At 37.5% G+C, this 6,814-nt stretch overlaps 1 long non-coding RNA gene across 1 annotated transcript; it reads left to right on the top strand.

The window, feature by feature from the left end:
* The first annotated feature begins 501 nt into the window (after positions 1 to 501).
* On the top strand, positions 502 to 3,459 carry LOC103094194 (uncharacterized). The gene is made up of 3 exons (XR_001628327.2): positions 502 to 786; positions 1,653 to 1,768; positions 2,840 to 3,459. It is a non-coding gene; the product is annotated as an uncharacterized LOC103094194 (long non-coding RNA).
* Positions 3,460 to 6,814: the final 3,355 nt, after the last annotated feature.

Consider the following 6,814-nt stretch of genomic DNA (forward strand, 5'->3'; position numbering starts at 1 on the left):
TAAAATCTCAATTTGCGATGTTAAACCACTTGGCAATGCCAAGGGCTTTGATGACAAGAACTGTCTTTTTTGAATCTTTAGTAGTTGTGGCTGTAACATCTGAGGAGGATTGCCCCAGTGGTTGTTTCCCAGGATAAATTCTACAGGTACTGGGCTGGAAGCACTGCTATTCTCCAGGCTCTTAGGTTCAGGGTCCTGAGCTGTTTCCATAGGAGTCTCAGAAGAGATAGTCTTTAAGGTGGAGATGGTGGTCTATAGTATGACTTAACTGACATATGCAGCCATGTGTCTTTCCCCTTCTACATCAGATTATAATGTTTTAATCACGTTGACTTTCCTGCCCTGTGGATGACATTTAGAGGGAGATAGCTGGCCTCTTCACAGGAGTTATTTTCTGGAAGACAGTTGTAAGAGATTGGCTAGAAGCAGGATTGGTTGTAATTGGTCAGCAGGTGGGGATGGTTAGGAAGGTGGGTCCCTTCTCTCCAGGAATGTCTCCCTTTAAGGATGACAGAATAGCCTGGAAGAAGACCCTACTTCTATCCACATATAGGTCCAGGTAGTGAAAAGCATCTACAAATAGATTGCAGAATTGAGGGAGTGACTTTCATGTTAAATAGGGTAGGATCCTCTTGATTTACAGATATATTCCCTGATGAATCACCTGTAATTGATTGGGGAGATGGTGTTCAAATATATAATAGAGCCAGATTCTTCTTGTTCCAAAATGATGACTTCATGGCAAAGCTGGAGGAGCACATCACCTAGCTTGATCAGAAGTTGTAGGTATGCTTTTTTGCAGTGTTTGCTCTAGAATTTAGCTTTTCTTTTTCTATGAGTCAGGAATTTTCTGGACTAATTCTATATGCTGAATTCCCCCTCTGCCAAAGACTAGAAGCTGACTGTCCCCACTCCACCTTCTCTTGAGGCATTAGTAAACAAGTGTTCTTTCCGTGAATTGAAGAGGGATCAGTCAGAAGTCAATTTCTTGGTCTTCTTTTCCCTTCCTTTATTGTCTTTATTTTTATTCCTCTTCCTTTTCTCTCCTCCATGTCAGACTTGAAAATTCCATTGGCCTTAGTAATAATATTCATTGTAATTTTCTTTAGAGGAATAATTGTGTCTCTTATGCATTTAAGATTATTGTTAAGGGTTCCATTTTCATCTTATAGGAAATTTTTTTTGGATAGACTGGGATCTGATAAAATAACATTTCCTCTAGAGTTCCTATGCTTATACATGTTAAACTTCTTTTAATGTCAAGTAAAACTGTAATTCTGGAGGTTCAGATTTGTAGGTATACTATGATTAGGTTATCATCCTAGTTGTGGCATCCCAACCAACTTTGGGGTATACCTGGCAGAAACTGGAATTTTCTCTTTTTCCAGAGGCATGTAGCAATGGAAAATATGAACAGAGAAAAAAACCATTGGATTTAGTAATGAAGAGGTTGTTTGGTACCTTTTGGGAGGGTAGGGTCAAGATAGATATCTGATTGGTAGGGATTTAAAAGTGAGTGGATAGTTAAATAAATGGGTTCAATGAGAGCAGTTATTTCTAGAAGCATGAAAACAAAAGGAATAAGTGATAAAGGATGAAACCTTCACTATGTGGATGGCCAAATAAAGTTTGTTTTGTTTTGTTTTTCTTAGAGATTATGGAGATTGAAGTGTGTAGAGGAAGAAGGCAAGGATCTACTTGAAGAAGTACTCTTAACCTGGGATCCATGGACCTTAAGAACTATGCACCAGAAAGAAAGAGATTAAAGGTGAATAAGAGGGGGATGATGCGTGATGGGGTAAACGTTCAGTGAAGGAGAGCACAAATAGCATGGTTAATATTAACAGGTCTAAAACGTACTTCTTCAAAGGGCCTTTCTAGATCTAAACCTATACTGTTTTACTTCCTCAATCAGATGTTGTTCTTCTGCTAGGAAATTGATTTTTCTAGAATTCCATTATTTCAGCTTTATGACATAAAAATAACACAAAACATGAAGTGATAAAACAGACAAGTCTTATAACCAGTAAGAAACTTGTAATTTCCCCACCAGCTGAAACACTCTCGAGTGTGAAACTTGATAGATTTCTCACCTGCTTTGAAACATTCTGATTTGCATTCTCTGCTCATCAGCTATACCTGTGAGGCCTCTAGGCACAGGAAGGTATGTTTAAAAAGTTGTTTTGCCTTTAAAAATAATTTTGAAAAAGAGCAGACATTTTACTTCATTTTGTGGGGACTATTCAATCTCAAAAGGGAAGTTCTAGTAGAAAGTGAAATATAAATTAGGAAGTCTTTTTGTAGGTCAGGAAGGAAATTTGCTTCAAGCAATAATATTGTTTTGTCAGTTTGGTGATTGCTCTGATGTCATTCTTCCAGACAGAGACCAGCTATATCTCTCCCTCAGGACTTTATGGGTACTCCTGAGGAGTTTTAAGTGTTTCTTCTCCTCCTTCTCTTCCTCCTTTGATATATTCCAGTCACTGTGCTAAATACTTTACACTTTACACTTTACAAACATCTCATTTGGTCCTCCTAACTATCCTGGGAGGTGGTTGCTATTGTTATTCCCATTTTACAAATGAGGAAACTAAGGTAGAGGTTAAAGTGACTTTCCTAAGCTCACACAGCTGTTATGTGTCTAAGGTGGGATTTGAATTCAGATCTTCCTGACTCCAGGTCCAGGACTCTTCCCTGACTCCACAAATACCTTAAAGACAACATTCTCCATTGTACTATACTTCAGTCTCTAGGGAGAGTAGGTTCAAACATGACATACTTTTTCATATCATTGTTCCTACCAAGTTCATATAAAATTTTGGCATTTTTTCTGTCTTAGATTATCTGATTTGGCTGATTCTTGAAGATAACTCCTCAATCCTCAGGATGCTGATGCTGAGCATACTGGTATTTCCATTAAGCATCATCATGCTTTTCTGGAAGAAGGATCATCAGTCTCTTCTATACAGGCAATTGGGGGTTTGCTAGTAAGGACTGTGATCATTGGCCAACTCTCCATTACACTCAGTCATGTGCTCTTAGGGAAAGAAAGAGCCACTCCCTGATTTTATTAGGACCATGCCTGTAAAATTAATAGTGCCTTTCTTATAGAGTTGTTGCAAGGATCAACTGAGGTAATTTGTCAACTGCTTTACAAACCTTAGCTGTTAAAATGCCTCTCTATAAAAATTATTTTTATGGATGCTTGTTTGTTTTTTTGTGTATCTCATCTTTCCTAAAATATGAGAATTTTATATTCTCATATTTCACTCATTCTCCCTCCCCACACTGAATCATGCTTTATGAAAAAGACAACAATGAAGTCAAACCAACAAATGCAACTGTGTTTGACAGTGTACACACTCTCCTAGGCTCCTAATTCACCTCCTTTCTGCTGAGATGCAGAAGGTCTGTTTAATTATTAGTGTTATGGAACTATACTCATATTTTATCTGAATTCTGATAAAACTTAATTTTTAAAAGATAAAATTGCATTGATACTTTTGTTGCTGTCATGGGACACGGGCCCATTGGAAAGAATAGGGAGGATGGAAACAAAAATATGTGATTTTCTTGCCTTTGCAGAAATACCAGTGTCCTAGCTCTCTCATTAGGTGCTAACAATGGGCTGTGGGACAGTTTTTTATAGTAGTCTTAGAAATCTAAGGTAGAAAATCAGGACAGAAATGCTCAGAGAAAGGATTGAGAGCTCTTGACAGAAGTTGGTGAGACAGAGTACAGGTGCCTGTAATTATCCAGGAAATCATCACCAACACTTTTTGGATATGAACCTTAGTGGATCACGTAAAGTTAGAGCTTTCCTAGAATTCTCTCCCACAGAGAACAAAAAGTGAAGGTTTCTCTTTTCATCCTAAAGCACACATCACTGAGAAGGCATTTTTATTTCCCGAAGGAAGCAATTTCCATTTTGAGTTATCAATAAATATGCCCTTCTCTTTGACATATACACAGAGAACGTGTGTGTGTGTGTGTGAAATTTTGTTGTTCATTTTGTTTCACTTGTGGCTGACTCTTCATAATCCCATTTGAAGTTTTCTTGTCAATGATCCTAGACTAGAATGGTTTGCCATTTGTTTATCTAGATCATTTTATGGATGAGGAAACAGAGGCAAACAAGGTGAAGTGACTGCCTCTGGGTCACAGAGCTAGTAAGTGTCTGAGGCCAGATTTGAACTCAGGAAGAGGAGTTTTCCTGACTCTGGGCCCTGGCACTCTATTCATTGTCATCTTACTGCCAAGCTTCTCTCTCTCTCTCTCTCTCTCTCTCTCTCTCTCTCTCTCTCTCTCTCTCTCTCTCTCTCTCTCTCTCATATATAATCTTTATCTATATATCTATATGTATATGTAGAGAGATATCATAGAATTATCAGTCTATATAGATAGATATAATTAGATTATATATAAATACTCACACACATTAGGTAGTACAGTGGTAGAGCACTGGGCTCAGAATCAGGAAGATCTGAGTTAAAATCTGACCTCAGATACTTACTAGCTGTATGACTCTGGGCAAGTCACTTAACTCTGTTTGCCTCAGCCTATAGGGTCATAAAGAGTTACAGGATTGAAATGACTGGATAAGAGCAACAACAATATAGATGTGTATTTTATAACAAATGTCTTTACAATCTACATATATGTCAGATGGGATATGTGTATTTTTACGCGCGCGCGCGCACACACACACACACACACACATATAACAGAAATGCTGACACAGCAGCATTCATGACTGCTGACCTAAATGTTCTGAACAATAGTTGATATAACTGGTGTTGACAGAAACCTCCTCCTTGAGCAAAACTGCTAGTAAAGTTTTGCATCTTCCAACTGAATGACTTTTCAGCTCTACTGAATATTGAGTAAACTTTCATTGAAAGTTTTAAGTAGGCTGAATTTACAAAGATTTTATCCTACTATCTTGACACAGGGGGCCCTCAGGCTGGGGCATGTGACCTCTTCCTAACTATTCAGAGACCACACCACCCCCTGACCCTGCCTAGGGTCTTGTTGCTGTGGCGCCCCTCTCCTGGGACCCACTTTCCTTCTCACCCCCTGAAAGGGACTCTGGGAGAATGAGTCATTCCTCTCTGGGAGTGGTAGGAATGTCTTTATCATTATCACTCACACACCCCAAACAAGGTTTGTGTCCTTAGTGAAGGAATTTCCAGCTATGGCTTGGTTTATTCATCTTACTCTTATCAACAGGACTTTTAAAAATTTCTCTTTCCAGTTGTCTTCATGTTCATAAATGCTTAAATTCTGTTAAGTGAATTTGTTTGCTTTGATGAAAAAGTATATTGCTTTGTTCTAGAAGATAATTGTGCAAAGCTAAGAATTAAGGTTCTAGTGACCACCATGGGATCATAATTTAGAACTAGTAGTATGATGGAGCTGGCTGAGCCAACTCTCAAGAGCCAATTGTTAAAATTTCAGTATAAGCACTTTATACCTTGGAAACTGACAAATTAGACTTATTTACTGTTTCCTTGGTTATCTCATCTTAAGGAAGTGATGGAGAAAATGATAATGAAACATTAAATTTAAATGTTATACATTTTTCCCCTAGATGGTGGGTTATATATTTAGCAGCACATCCATTCAGTCTAACTCCCTCATATAGATAAGAAGACTGATGACCAATGCCATGAAGTGATTTGCTGAAGGTCACTGAAATAGACAAGTATCATAGCTACTTTGAAATCCAGTAAGTTCACAAGAACATGCAGACCAGGGCTACCATCAATTTATGGTATCTTATTTTACCTGGTCCCTCATTGCTGCATATTAATTAGAGGCAGCACATTGCTATACCTTTTACTCTTTCTTGATCAACTCATCATCACATATTTCAAAGTGGTTGTTCTAAATCTTTTCCCAAGCTATCATTTCTCTCTCCCTGACAAAAGAGAATCTTGCCACATTGCCTTAGGCTTCAATAAAAAAAATTGCCTACACCATTCATATTGACCTTCTTCTCCTTCCCATCTTTTCATTTCAAATAATCTCAGCCTCAGACTCCATCTTCTAATCTTTCTCAAGTCTTGGAAGATGGGTTGATCCTTTTTTGAGCAACATTCTACTTATATCTTTCATTATCACTTCATCCCCTCTCCTCTAGGAGCTTGTGCCTTTGAATATTTCCTCTCTTGCCCTAATTTTCATCCTCTTATAATTATAATATATAAATATAGATAGTATATATCCTCTCATATATGTAGCCTCTCTATAGCAGCCTTTTACAATGATAATGTATAAATATATTTATGCATAAATATATAGCTTCTATATATCAGCTCTTATAATATATATATATAAATATAATTATAATACAATTTTTTCATTCTTTGGTGTTTACAAATATAATAAACCTCCCCCATTATTTTTTAAAAGCCTACCTATGACAATACCATCATCGTCTATATTCATTTCTTTCCTTCTACTCTTCCACAATCTGACTTCATTTCCTGAAATCCTCTTCAATCTACCTCTAGTAGTACTACTAAAAATGATCAACAACAATTTCTTTGTCATTCAATCCAGTGTCCTTATCTGAGTCCTCATATTTTTTTACCTTTGAACACTTCCTTCTCCTGAATACATTCTCCTCCCTGGGTTTCCATAGCACTGTTCTTTCATTGGCCCCTTTCTATCTGTTGGAGAGATGTGGAGGTAAAATCCAGGGGTTTCTCGTGGGGATTCACTTTTCTGTACTTTCCCTCATTAGCTTCTATGGAATCAACTCTCTATATAGAATACTTCAATCTATATATTTTACCTTCATCTCTGGCCT

The sequence above is a fragment of the Monodelphis domestica genome, chromosome 2 (assembly GCF_027887165.1).
Source record: "Monodelphis domestica isolate mMonDom1 chromosome 2, mMonDom1.pri, whole genome shotgun sequence".
In the NCBI taxonomy this organism is placed as follows: domain Eukaryota; kingdom Metazoa; phylum Chordata; class Mammalia; order Didelphimorphia; family Didelphidae; genus Monodelphis; species Monodelphis domestica.